This window comes from Bos indicus x Bos taurus, chromosome 13, assembly GCF_003369695.1.
Source record: "Bos indicus x Bos taurus breed Angus x Brahman F1 hybrid chromosome 13, Bos_hybrid_MaternalHap_v2.0, whole genome shotgun sequence".
In the NCBI taxonomy this organism is placed as follows: domain Eukaryota; kingdom Metazoa; phylum Chordata; class Mammalia; order Artiodactyla; family Bovidae; genus Bos; species Bos indicus x Bos taurus.
Window position 1 is genome coordinate 38,923,399 of NC_040088.1, and position 10,367 is coordinate 38,933,765.

General features: G+C 42.3%; 1 non-coding gene across 1 annotated transcript; it reads left to right on the forward strand.

Moving 5' to 3' along the window:
- The first annotated feature begins 10,084 nt into the window (after positions 1–10,084).
- TRNAC-GCA lies at positions 10,085–10,157 on the forward strand. The gene has a single exon. It is a non-coding gene; the product is annotated as a tRNA-Cys (tRNA).
- The last annotated feature ends 210 nt before the right edge of the window (positions 10,158–10,367 follow it).

Sequence of the window (10,367 nt, forward strand, 5' to 3'; positions counted from 1 at the left end):
ACACGGACGCAAGACAGATGAACAGGAGAAAAGCATTCAAATTGTGTTGAATACTTTTATGTGCCCAGGGAAGTGTTCAGAAGAAAAATGAAGATCTGAAGAAGCTCTGCGTTTCCAAAGCTGATATGCTTGTTATATAAAGAATGAGGAACGGTAGGGAGGTGACAAGGAGAAGAGGCTTGGATTGGGGGCGATACATTGTGGGACAGGGACTGGGAGATATTTTGGGGGAGTCTAATGGATGATTCAGTTCATTTTAGCAGGTGGCTTATATGGGTTCGTTTAGGCATCAATAAGAACATTCTGATCTTCCTGGTCCAGGGAGGGCACCCTTCTCATGGGAATTTGATGACTTGCTTTTGGATAGCAAATGGGAGGTCAGACAGCCCTTCCTGTGTCTGCTGGTTCTCCAGACCTCCAGCTCAGAAATGCTCAATATGCCAAAGTGGTGCGCGGGGCGGCGTTTCTGAAGCCCCTTAAGCATTAGGTCCTTGTATGTCCTTAATAACCATAAAAGGACGTTCAGGAACGCAGAGCATCTCACATAACTCACTGAGGTTGATAAACACCAAGGAGGGCCTCTCTTGTCCGTCAGCATCTGTGCTGGTCTCTGACGGTTGAAAGCAGATCACAGTGTCTGGCATGGGTAAGAAAGGCAAGAAGGTTGTTAGAGAAATCTATGTCCCAGCACATCAGGCTCATGGGATTTATGGCCTCAGGACAGACTGACACCCAGATTCTTGTAGGGGAGCCTGCTGGCTGTTTCTGGTAAAGTCCAAGCTTAACTCTGCAGGCTTTGGAGTTTTAGATAACCAGTTATTTGTTTACAGTTCTAGCCCCACGTCTGTGCTCTGGTTTGCTTCCCAAATATTTGGCCAGACAATGAAATACGGCTCGAGGTTGTGTCTCAGCACCCTGGAAACCTCCTTTATTTCAGTTGATTCCCACATTCTGCACATGCAGGAGTGCAATAGAGAGATTTCTTCTTCAAGGGAAAATTGAAAAGCTTAGAATTAATTTTATATAACTTTCAGTTCACTTTACTCTGGTAAGAAGCCGTATATTACTCAAAGCCATAAAGGTATTCTTTAGAGAGTCCAGTTACAAAATATTCCCTCTTTGTTGTCAAGCAAATTACATTATGTACGAGGAGATTCCTTTTCAAAGTTTAACTCCAAGAACCGAGCTGTCTGGTTATTGAGTTTATGTCAGTTCTTTGCTATCTGCCTCTAACCCTAAATCATAATTGACACCAACAGGTAAGGGAGTTAACAAAAATAAGCAATAAACTTTGCAATTTAGTTTGGTTTTACTCATCTGTTGGAAATTAATAACACAGACTTCCTAATTTGAGGGAAAAATCTAATTTAATCCTAGTAGGCACTGGGGACAGCATTCTGAAATAGAGAGAAACAAGAATATTAGAATCATTGAAAGGAAATGATTCTTTGTTGTTGTTGTTTAGTAGTTAAGTTGTGTCTGACTTTTTTGCAGCTCCATGAACTGTAGCTCCCCAGTCTCCTCCGTCTATGGGATTTCCCAGGCAAGAATACTGGAGTGAGTTGCCGTTCCCTTTTCCAGGGAATTTCCCTGACCCAGAAACAAGAGCAGCATCTCCTGCGTTGACAGGTGGATTCTTTACCACTGAGCCACTTGAGAAACCTGCTTTAAAAAGGACACCATTTACACGTATTTCCAGTTTTGTGTAAAAACAGACTTTCTTATGTCAATTGTTAATCTCATCAGAAAAACTATAAAACGTTCAGACAAATACTTCCCATGTTGACTTCTTACCTTGATGTTTTATTTAGTCTTGTATATTTTATCCCATATTAATTAAAGCATCCACAACTTATTATGTCAAATTTGAATATATTAGAAGTTGATATATAACTTCTTTGGATTCCTCTCACTTCTTCATAAAGACAAATACCTGCTTTTGGTAATCTGCTTGTATGTTCAGGGTGAAATCACCATTTTGTCCCAGTCCCCTTTACTTCATTCCTGCCTTAGGGATCATGCCCCCCCACCCCCGCAAAGAAACCACATGTAAAACAAATGCAAATCGTTATTTGTGATCATTTTTCTCCTCCTCTTCTTTCCCCATCTTACAGATTCCTCTCTGATTTTTGCTTTTACGCAATGCTATGCTAAGTCACTTCAGTCATGTCCGACTCTGTGTGACCCTATAGACGACAGCCCACCAGGCTCCCCCATCCCTGGGATTCTCTGGGCAAGAACACTGGAGTGGGTTGCCATTTCCTTCTCCAGTGCATGAAAGTGAAAAGTGAAAGTGAAGTCACTCAGTCACGTCCAACTGGGATTCTCTGGGCAAGAACACTGGAGTGGGTTGCCATTTCCTTCTCCAGTGCATGAAAGTGAAAAGTGAAAGTGAAGTCACTCAGTCACGTCCAACTCTTAGCGACCCCATGGACTGCAGCCTACCAGGCTCCTCCGTCCATGGGATTTTCCAGGCAAGAGTACTGGAGTGGGGTGCCATTGCCTTCTCCGGGTTTTACGCAATAGGGGTAGCACTTACAGACAAGATGCTGGATGGTTGGTTGTCACACTTAAACAGGCAAGAGCTGGTCATTGCACGTTAAAGGGTAGGATGATGGCATGTAAACGGTGGGATCGCTTTTCAGTTCAGGAGTGTGACGAGGACAGAATGCCTCTCAATAGGGAAAATGTTATTCTTAGATTTCAGCTGAGAAGGAATGTTGAAACTTACTGCCAGGGAGGATTTTCTCATGTGTGAAATAATTTTAATACACACACAAACACATTCACAAATACCCATCCTTTTGCCTTATTTGCAGGATTTATACATCTTTGTTAACATGATTGTGAGTGTGGCTGCACTTATACATATTTGTTGGGTACCTCTCAATGAGGGTGCGTTATGACCCTCTCCCCTATAAAACACTTCTGATGTTCTATCTCGATTAGTTTTAGCAAATAGCAGTTTGTTGCTAGCAATTCTAATGTTACCCCTGGAACTGGTGTGTTATTTTCAGAGACACATCCTCCATGTGGGTTTGGAAACATCTGTTCAGACCAGAACATATCAGTTAAAGCTATATTCTGCTCCTCTCCACAGGCATCCAGATGGTTACATCTATGGACTGTACACTGTACAGTTTTACCACCTACTGTAACTTAATTCATTTTCTTTTGTATGTTTGCTGAAATTATTTAAGACAATAAGAACTCCAAATTCATTCTAAGGTCCTAGAAGTTAAAATCTCTAAGTACATGTACATATGTGTGTTTCTATCAAAATGCTTTATGTTTCTGTTAAAACGTGTGTACGTGTGTGTTAGTTACTCAGTCGTGTCCACACTTAGCAATTCCATGGATTGTAGCTCACCAGGCTCCTCTGTCCATGGGATTCTCCAGGCAAGAATATTGGAGTGGGTAGCCATTGCCTTCTCCAAGGACCTTCCAGATCCAGGGATTGAAACTGGGTCCCCTGAATTGCAGTCAGACTCTTTACCCTCTGAGCCACAGGGGAAGATCTAAAATGTGTATGAACCACACTACTTAAAAAATATTAAAACATTTATTCTGAGGAGATTTTTAAAAAATCCAACAGAATAAATATCATCACAGGTATAGCTTCAAGAAAGATCATCACTGGAAATTATGATGCAATTATTAGTTAATTAAACCAAATAATACATACTTCACCATTGAAACATGAAAGGTATTTGTCATTGATCACTCTTTTGAGAAAAATGACAAAAATATTAAAATAAATTTTAAAATGCCAAATTTCAGATAACTTTGCTTTGGAATGGATGTTTTGTGATGCTTTCTAGATCAGTAATCTTCAAATGTTTTTCATTGTTATATTCTGTTATTTTGAAAACTGCAACCTCGTAATCCTTATTAAACCAACATATAAAATTTTTCCTCACGATTTTAAATAATTGCAAGATAAGTAAATTTCAGTAAGCTGTAACATGGATAGATAAAAAATGAAATGATTCAGTTACTCTTCCATGTGGTCAGTGATTTGACACTGACCACTGTCCGTTGGAGAAGGAAACGGCAATCCACTCCAGTATTCTTGCCTGGAGACTTCCGTGGACAGAAGAGTCTGGTCGGCTACATTCCGTGGGGTCACAAAGAGTCGGACATGACTGTGTGACTAACATTAACACTATCCAGTAAAAGAAAATACACAATTGTCTAACTGTAGGAAGTGGACATTATCCTTACAGTATGGTTTGAGCAGTACCCTGGCAATGATTGTTTGGATTTCTCTAGGGTTTGCTAACCAATCCCATGATTCATCTTTGTTATTTCCCTCATGGTGATGAAATGGCTGCAAAATTCCCAAGAATTGAGTTTGCATCCCATACTGCTTCCAAAGGAAGAGAAAGAACTTCTCTCCAAGCACCAGAGACACAGAACTCACCCAGGGGATGGAATGCAGCCCAATCATTAAGGGTCTAGCTACACGTACTACTCCTTGAGTGAGAAAAACACATCCTGTTTATTCTGTCATCATTCAGGGGTTCTTAGGAGGTCAAATGTGGGAGACAGTGGAGAACAAAGGAGCCTGGCAGACCACATCTACAGGGTTGCAGAGTTGGACACAACTTAGTCATTGAACAACAATGAAGGCAAAACATAACTCAAATCTTAATTGTAACCTAAAAATGCAGGAAATCGGATTATTATATCCTGTTTCCTAAGGTGACAGCTTCAAGATGCTAATAACAGGTTGCAAGGCCAGATGTTAATATTTTTGTCCTTTTAGCTCACGGCCGCGATTCTGGAGTCTACCGCAGTGCCTGACATGCAGTCGATTCAGTCTGATGAGCTGCTGAAACAAGCAATGAAGAACATCAACCAAGTGATAAGAAACAGCTTCGAGTGAGGACAGGAACAGCACCTCTGATAGGCGTTGTTGACTGTTGACGGCCGTCAGCCAGTCGAGAGCTGTGACCCAAGACACACCAAGTGTTAGCTGCTCCCGTCTTGTCATCCGTGTTGATTCCATTGACCCCACTTCCCAGCACTCACCTCCCACCTTCTTCCCACCCCACCACTGTCCTCCCTGCATCTAATCTTCCTGGAGCCACGTGGATTGACACTTCCTCTCCTGTAGTGGAAGGAAGTGACTGCATGTGTGGAGACACAGCCATCCAGTGCCAAGAAATTCTATTTCTGTTCCCCTCCATTCATCAGAAGGAAACACCAACAGCACCACATCAGCACTTTCTAGACAACACAACTAGTTAGTGTCCGCTGATGAGGTCGTGTTGATTTACTGCTGTTTCATAAATAAATTATTGAGACATTTACACTCATAGAAATACATTGGTTGAGAGTATATCAGTGATTGAGAGAGATCTGGGATTCTTTGCACCATAAACAATATGTTTCTTTCTCATCTTTATCTTAAAATGTGAAGCCTTTGGTTTTAAAGAAAATGAAGAAATAGGGAAAGTTTAAAACAGGCTCAAAGGAAAAGCAACGCATTGTCCAGATGAACATGGAAAAAGAGACAGAAAGTGAAATTTTCATCTTCTGATTACTGCCATGGAACACTGATTGTGAACAAGGACACATTTGATTTCAGAACTGAAACCCATCCTGGTGTGAGGATGTGACAGTTAAATTCTATTTTTAAGAATGAAAAACTAGCAAATCTGTTCCCAAGGTTTTTGTCTCAGGGACAGAAATTTCTGTTATTCTATGAATCAAGTTCAATCTTTCCTTTCGTGTCTGAATTCTGATCAACCAGTTTGATCCCGTTTTCCCCACATCACAGCATCTATATTCAGGTACTCTGCTTGGAGGAACCAGCTCTCCCAGGCAGGGTGTGTGGTCCTGCAGAGGGTTTGCTCGATGCTCTTCCGCTCAGGCCTTCATCTTGGCTGGATCTTCCCATACCTGTGGCCTCTGCACATCCCAGCAGGAAGGTAGAGGAAGTTGGACTCTGATGACTTGGTGGGTCTGCTGTCTATAGCTCTGCCAGGGTCCTGTCATACCACCTGCCACTTATCAGGCCTGGGATGATGGAAAAGCTTGAGTTGGCAGGAGGAGTGAGGTCGAATTGGGCACACACTCACACCAGGTGTGTTGAGCTACCATAACCAACACTACCAGTGGGGCGGCTTCAACAATAGGAACTTATTTCTCATAGTCCTGGAGGCTGGGAGTGCAAGAGCAAGGTGATGACAGGCTGTTTTCTCTGTGGCCTCTCTCCTGGGCATGTCGACATCTTCTCCCATGTCCTCAGGTGACCCTTCCTCTGTCCTGAACACTTCTTCTAAGGACACTGGTCAGATATGACCAGGGCCACCTTGATGACCTCATTCTTATTTAATTACCTCTTTACAGACACTGGAGGTGGGGGTGAGGGATGAGTTTATAAAGTTTTTAATTGAGATATAGTTTATGTACAATATTATGTAAGTTTAACGTGTATGACAGTGATTCACAATTTTTAAAAATTATACTTTTCATAGTAATTATAAAATACCAGGAGTACTGTACCGTATATCCTGTTGCTTATCTGTTTTATACATAGTGGTTGGTATCTCATAATCCCCTACCCCTGTCTTGCCCCTGCCTTCTTCCCTCTCCCCACTGGTAACCAACTAGTGTGTTCTCTATATCTGTGAGTCTGTTTCTTTTTTTATTACATTGACTGTTTGTTTTATTTTTTTAGATGCCACATTATAAGTGAGAAGTACAGTATTTTTCTTTCTCTGGTTTATTTCACTAAGCAAAATAATAAGTCCATCTGTATTATTGCAAATGGCAAAATTTCATTCTTTCCTATGGCTGAGCAGTTATATATATATATATATATATGGGGCTTCTCCTCTGGCTCAGCTGGTAAAGAATTTGCCTGCAATGTGGGAGACCTGGGTTCCATCCCTGGGTTGGGAAGATGCCCTGGAGAAGGGAAAGGCTACCCACTCCAGTACTCTGGCCTAGAGAATTCCATGGGCTGTATGGTACGTGGGGCTGCAAAGAGTTGGACACGACTGAGTGACTTTCACTTTCGGTGGCTTTATATATATATATATGATGGATGGAGAAGATGTGACTATATAGATACATCGTTGTTGAGTTGCTAAGTTGTCTCCAACTCTTTGCAACCCCATGGACTATAGCCCACTATGCACCTCTGTCCCTGGGATTTCTCAGGCAAAAATACTGGAGTGGGTTACTGTTTCCTTCTCCAGGGGATATTCTGGACCTAGGAATTGAACCCACGTCTTCTGCGTCTCTTGCCTTGGCAGGCAATAGAAAACATTCATCAGCTGATGGACACTTCTTTTGCTACCATATCTGGGCTGTTAACACTGCTGCTATGAACATTGAGGTGCATGCAAACACAATCACTTTCTGAGGCACAGAAGTGAGGATGTCGATGTGAGTTCAGCCCATGACACCAAGAGTCTTTTTTAAACCAGGGTTCCTTGAAAGACTCCCTCTTGCCTGGGTCCCCTGTCTGTGGCCCCGCATCCTCAGTAGATTCTACGTAAGCTATACTCCCCAGTGGCCCCTCCACTTGACGGGAGAGGACCGCTGGGCAAGAGAAGAGAAGAGAGGACAAGAGAAGTTGTGTTCTCTGAAGGTCAGCATGGGGAGGGCGTGGGGATCCAGAGGAGGAGCAGACGGGCTGCAGGAGAGAGCAGTCTGGCTTCTGATGTTGCCTGGGGATGGGGCAGCCCAGAAAAGCCCCAGAAAAGATTGTAGGATATTTAAGTTTTCAAACTGGTGACTAAATTCTAAATACCATCATTTCCCTACACATGGCAACTATCCTTTGCCTTTTAAAAATATGCCCTTTTAGAAAGTAGCGATTCATTTAAATTTGAACTCATGTGACAGGTTTCAAATACAGGTTTTCAGAACAATACAGACATTTTGACTTAGAAAATGGGCCATTTCTTTCACTGATATTTAAGTCTGTGTAATGAGTCTTTCCAAATAAACTGGCTCAGAAAATGACAGTTTCATCTGAATTTTCTTTCTAAAGATTTTCATACTTCATTTTAGAGGATTTTTTTTTTTTTACTGTTTTTAAAAGAAACAGGCAAAACCCAACACAACATTGTAAAGCAATTATCTTCTAATTAAAAACAAATACATTAAAAATATAGTCTATAAGATAATTGGGCTCAGGGAAAGAAAAAAAATTTGAAAAAAAAGAAATAAATCAGCATAAACATTACATAAGAGTTCACCAAATGGAGAACTTATAGGGAGAGCCGACAGATAAAAAACCTCCAACATTTGTCTGCCAAACAAGAATAGCCAGAAAACCAGAATTACAAGTATAACTGCTTTCCTTTTTTTTTTTTTTGTCTAGGTCTCTACCTTTGATTTCATGCCTCCTTCTTAATTATGGGAGGTGCAGCTGGATAATTTATCTTTGGTGTCATGTACTGTATTAACCATCTCTTCATTGCTTACAAGGCCTTATGACAATATCACAGTGTTTGGTTTTGGGGCGTAACTCACATTCCCAGGATTCAGAGATTGGAAGTGGACTTCAGGAGTGTTGTGTCCTTACTAGAAACTCTGCAGTCCCGGGCATGACTTAGCCAGGTGAACACACTGAAGGCCCCAAATTTGCCAAATCTAAACGGCCTTTGACAGCCAAAATCAATTTATCATCGCTTTCATTAGAATGGTGTTTTAGACACATGAGTGGTCAAGGTTGTTAGTGCTATCCTGCACTGTGAAAAGTAGTAGAGAAAAAAGTTGTTTTCAGTAGTTGGGAGGATGCTTTGAAAAGAAACCTTTAAATGTGCTTCATTACAAAGGATATTTTGGATACTGTGCTCCGTGAGAAGAATACCGGGTCTGCTTTGTTAAGGGTTGCAACCTGACCCATGGGAGACTGGCTGACCTGCAGTTGGACCTGCTCACCAAGGGTGCTGAAGGCGTCCTGACGGAACCCGGTTCTGTGGCCACACCCAGGCCATCAGTCGTTCCGGCCTGATGAGGGGCTCGGGGTCCGAAGCTCTGGGATCAAGCCTCCAGAGAAGGTGGGAAGTTATTCCTGTAAGATTTGTAGAGTGGCTGAGGCTCACATAATGATAAGGAAGTATGTTTCATTTAACAGTGGAATGGCAGGGTTGTGGGTGAGGAGCACCCCCATAAAGGAAGCGTGTTGGTCCTTTAGGAAGCCTGTGCAGGGTCTCCTTCACAACCGTTGCTTCCTTTAGTCTTGAGTGCAGCTCCCGAAGCCAACTCAAAGTCATTGGTTTTTCTGGAAAACAGGGAGAACCACATATTCCAACCCCAAAGATACCTTCATTATTCCTCAGATCACCAAGTCCTGTTATTTCCCCTCAATTTTTTTCTAGATGTGTCTTTTTAGGAGAGGTTGTGACCATTACCCCAGAATCACTGAGACAGCCTCACAGACGAATGGCCAGACTATTCTCCCCATTTCCCCCCACATTTTGTGCACTACAGCCAGATTAACCTTCCTCAAAGGTTACTTTCATCTGTCTCTTTGCTCATTCATTTTCCGTCACCACATGTATCGCAAGGCATGAGGTCCCCCACCACTGCCTCTTGAGGTCCTCCAGGGACTGACCCTGATGCTTACCTGTCATAGTCCAGAGCCAGCTCATGGTCTGTCTTCTCTTATCATGGGAGGGTTCTGACCAGCAGGAACACCTCCCCAGGAAGTTCTCCCTGATTGTGCCAGCTCTCAGGGATGTTCTTCATTCAGAAACCCACCATCATGCAGTCCCTGATTGTCCGGCCTTCTCTAGTTGTTCCACAGTGGTTGATCCCACTGCCTTCTTTGGATGATAAACTCTTGGAAGACAAGGATCACTGCATTTAGCTAACTTCTGCATCAGTGATAGGAATGGAAAACAAATCCCCAAACCATATGAAGCCAACAAAAAAGAGGCATTCCCAAAGCATTTGGTGTGACACTTAGAAATGATATCTAACCATTCTTTGCTTAATTGTCTCAGTAACCTGAAACATTCCAAATTCAATAACTGGGAGGAAAAAAAAATGTCCATTTTACAGCCTTGTTTAAGATTTTTATGACTGTGGCAGTAACAGAGTATGACGTTATGGTTTCCTGATAGCTCAGTTGGTAAAGAATCTGCCTGCAATGCAGAAGACCCTGGTTCGATTCCTAGGTTGGGAAGATCTGCTGGAGAAGGGATAGGCTACCCACTCCAGTATTCTGGCCTGGAGAATTCCATGGACTTTATAGCCCATGGGTTGCAAAGAGTCAGACATGACTGAGCGACTTTCACTTTCAGCAGGTGTTTAGGGACTGATATGAGCCACTAGTTAGGCTGAAAGACGAGCTTTATCCAATCACATGGCTTATTAAACAGCTGTCAGTTAACAGT